Here is a 4,745-nt window from a genome sequence, read left to right on the forward strand (position 1 = left end):
ATGCAAAAATATGATTGTTAAAATTTTCGACTAATCGGTTCTAAGAGGCGAAGCAATACGCCGCTGGGACTTTGAAATATTTCGGAGCGCACCTAAAGTTCGTTATTTTGGCTAAACGGAGCGAAAATCTGCATTTATACCATCACGGACGTTAGTTTAATAGCGTTTAACGATCGATCCACGGTACAGAATGCAAAAATATGATTGTTAAAATTTTCGACTAATCGGTTCTAAGAGGCGAAGCAATACGCCGCTGGGACTTTGAAATATTTCGGAGCGCACCTAAAGTTCGTTATTTTGGCTAAACGGAGCGAAAATCTGCATTTATACCATCACGGACGTTAGTTTAATAGCGTTTAACGATGGATCCACGGTACAGAATGCAAAAATATGATTGTTAAAATTTTCGACTAATCGGTTCTAAGAGGCGAAGCAATACGCCGCTGGGACTTTGAAATATTTCGGAGCGCACCTAAAGTTCGTTATTTTGGCTAAACGGAGCGAAAATCTGCATTTATACCATCACGGACGTTAGTTCAATAGCGTTTAACGATCGATCCACGGTACAGAATGCAAAAATATGATTGTTAAAATTTTCGACTAATCGGTTCTAAGAGGCGAAGCAATACGCCGCTGGGACTTTGAAATATTTCGGAGCGCACCTAAAGTTCGTTATTTTGGCTAAACGGAGCGAAAATCTGCATTTATACCATCACGGACGTTAGTTCAATAGCGTTTAACGATCGATCCACGGTACAGAATGCAAAAATATGATTGTTAAAATTTTCGACTAATCGGTTCTAAGAGGCGAAGCAATACGCCGCTGGGACTTTGAAATATTTCGGAGCGCACCTAAAGTTCGTTATTTTGGCTAAACGGAGCGAAAATCTGCATTTATACCATCACGGACGTTAGTTTAATAGCGTTTAACGATCGATCCACGGTACAGAATGCAAAAATATGATTGTTAAAATTTTCGACTAATCGGTTCTAAGAGGCGAAGCAATACGCCGCTGGGACTTTGAAATATTTCGGAGCGCACCTAAAGTTCGTTATTTTGGCTAAACGGAGCGAAAATCTGCATTTATACCATCACGGACGTTAGTTTAATAGCGTTTAACGATGGATCCACGGTACAGAATGCAAAAATATGATTGTTAAAATTTTCGACTAATCGGTTCTAAGAGGCGAAGCAATACGCCGCTGGGACTTTGAAATATTTCGGAGCGCACCTAAAGTTCGTTATTTTGGCTAAACGGAGCGAAAATCTGCATTTATACCATCACGGACGTTAGTTCAATAGCGTTTAACGATCGATCCACGGTACAGAATGCAAAAATATGATTGTTAAAATTTTCGACTAATCGGTTCTAAGAGGCGAAGCAATACGCCGCTGGGACTTTGAAATATTTCGGAGCGCACCTAAAGTTCGTTATTTTGGCTAAACGGAGCGAAAATCTGCATTTATACCATCACGGACGTTAGTTTAATAGCGTTTAACGATCGATCCACGGTACAGAATGCAAAAATATGATTGTTAAAATTTTCGACTAATCGGTTCTAAGAGGCGAAGCAATACGCCGCTGGGACTTTGAAATATTTCGGAGCGCACCTAAAGTTCGTTATTTTGGCTAAACGGAGCGAAAATCTGCATTTATACCATCACGGACGTTAGTTTAATAGCGTTTAACGATCGATCCACGGTACAGAATGCAAAAATATGATTGTTAAAATTTTCGACTAATCGATTCTAAGAGGCGAAGCAATACGCCGCTGGGACTTTGAAATATTTCGGAGCGCACCTAAAGTTCGTTATTTTGGCTAAACGGAGCGAAAATCTGCATTTATACCATCACGGACGTTAGTTCAATAGCGTTTAACGATCGATCCACGGTACAGAATGCAAAAATATGATTGTTAAAATTTTCGACTAATCGGTTCTAAGAGGCGAAGCAATACGCCGCTGGGACTTTGAAATATTTCGGAGCGCACCTAAAGTTCGTTATTTTGGCTAAACGGAGCGAAAATCTGCATTTATACCATCACGGACGTTAGTTCAATAGCGTTTAACGATCGATCCACGGTACAGAATGCAAAAATATGATTGTTAAAATTTTCGACTAATCGGTTCTAAGAGGCGAAGCAATACGCCGCTGGGACTTTGAAATATTTCGGAGCGCACCTAAAGTTCGTTATTTTGGCTAAACGGAGCGAAAATCTGCATTTATACCATAACGGACGTTAGTTCAATAGCGTTTAACGATCGATCCACGGTACAGAATGCAAAAATATGATTGTTAAAATTTTCGACTAATCGGTTCTAAGAGGCGAAGCAATACGCCGCTGGGACTTTGAAATATTTCGGAGCGCACCTAAAGTTCGTTATTTTGGCTAAACGGAGCGAAAATCTGCATTTATACCATCACGGACGTTAGTTTAATAGCGTTTAACGATCGATCCACGGTACAGAATGCAAAAATATGATTGTTAAAATTTTCGACTAATCGGTTCTAAGAGGCGAAGCAATACGCCGCTGGGACTTTGAAATATTTCGGAGCGCACCTAAAGTTCGTTATTTTGGCTAAACGGAGCGAAAATCTGCATTTATACCATCACGGACGTTAGTTTAATAGCGTTTAACGATGGATCCACGGTACAGAATGCAAAAATATGATTGTTAAAATTTTCGACTAATCGGTTCTAAGAGGCGAAGCAATACGCCGCTGGGACTTTGAAATATTTCGGAGCGCACCTAAAGTTCGTTATTTTGGCTAAACGGAGCGAAAATCTGCATTTATACCATCACGGACGTTAGTTCAATAGCGTTTAACGATCGATCCACGGTACAGAATGCAAAAATATGATTGTTAAAATTTTCGACTAATCGGTTCTAAGAGGCGAAGCAATACGCCGCTGGGACTTTGAAATATTTCGGAGCGCACCTAAAGTTCGTTATTTTGGCTAAACGGAGCGAAAATCTGCATTTATACCATCACGGACGTTAGTTTAATAGCGTTTAACGATCGATCCACGGTACAGAATGCAAAAATATGATTGTTAAAATTTTCGACTAATCGGTTCTAAGAGGCGAAGCAATACGCCGCTGGGACTTTGAAATATTTCGGAGCGCACCTAAAGTTCGTTATTTTGGCTAAACGGAGCGAAAATCTGCATTTATACCATCACGGACGTTAGTTTAATAGCGTTTAACGATGGATCCACGGTACAGAATGCAAAAATATGATTGTTAAAATTTTCGACTTATCGGTTCTGGATCACTGAAAAATCAAAAAAAATTATTAATTTTGATTAATTAAATTACATATGTAGTTTTATATTGTTATAGTCTCGTATTTGTTAATGTTTTGTCGTAAGAAAATGCAAAAATATCGTTTTAATGTTTTCGTCTCATCGGTTCTGGATCGCTGAAAAATCAAAAAAAAATATTAATTTTGATTAATTAAATTACAAATGGAGTTTTATATTGCTATAGTCGCTTATTTGTTAATGTTTTACCGTAAGAAAATGCAAAAATATCGTTTTAATATTTTCATCTCATCGGTTCTGGGCGGTTTTAAAATTTTTTAAAATATTAATTAAACCCATGATTTACATGAGAATGTGAATTTATTATGTCCTGCATGTTAATTTATTAATTTTCATGTATAGAACGTTATAAAATGAAAGGATATGTTCGACGATATTTTCAGTCTAAGTTTTACCGTGCCGGCGGGATGGTACGCTCTCACGGCGGTTTGCACAGGCATACGCCTGGGCGTAAGCCCATGCGTCGCCGACCTAGCGGCCGGCCGTTCGGTATTTATAGGAAGGCACTTTCGGTTCGCTCGGACCGGTCGGGAGTAGCGTCGAGCGTGTGGCTCTTTTATGACTTCGGTTGAAAAGCAGTCTACCGCTCCTCGAGAATATACTTTCTCGACTATTCTCGTTCCGGTTTTCCGTTGCGGATTATTATTAATCTCCACACAGCATTACCACGGGTCGGTGTCTAAGACCGAATGGCCCATATGTGGTGAGCCTTGTAATATAAGGCTGGTGACCTGTATGCACTTATAAATGTTGCATACTTGTACAAACTGAGCATCAACTGTCTGTAACCAAAATTTGTTAAAACTGAAAAAGTTATAAGATTGTATAAAATTTTTGAACCAAGAAAGTAGTGTTAGACGAAAATTCGTTCTATCACTTTTAGAAGGGAGACTGTTTGGAAATATTTAAAGTATAAAATACACAAAAGTCCACTGAATTATGAACAAAATTACGTCCCTGAATTTAAGAAAAGTCAAGAGGTGTCAGAAATAAAATCCTCTCTGATACGTTCAGAGAGGAAAATAAGTATGGAGAGAGGAGTAAAAATGAAAGAAGTTTTAAGGCTGGGGAAACTTCTAAAGGAGAGAGATTCCAACATATCTAATATGTACATTTAAAGCAAGTCCAAGGAACTCTCTCCGTTAATGTTTGAAAAGGTGTGTGCAGATGGAGGAGAAATGTATAAAGTACAGAGACGAGGTTGGTGGGCCCGCTCTAATGATAAAGATTATAAAATTTGGTGGCAAAATGACCAGCATGATCACTGTACGCGCTTTCTCGATTTGTATAGCATGCCACTGTCCGCGCTATCTTTTATTATATTGTCCAGCGTGTGTGGTCTACGTGCTTGCACGATGGATGCACGGCGTGAAAGTGATTTTCGTGCTTTATGAGAGGAGGAGGAGAATATTTGGCCT

This window comes from Osmia lignaria, unplaced genomic scaffold, assembly GCF_051020975.1.
Source record: "Osmia lignaria lignaria isolate PbOS001 unplaced genomic scaffold, iyOsmLign1 scaffold0048, whole genome shotgun sequence".
Classification (NCBI taxonomy): domain Eukaryota; kingdom Metazoa; phylum Arthropoda; class Insecta; order Hymenoptera; family Megachilidae; genus Osmia; species Osmia lignaria.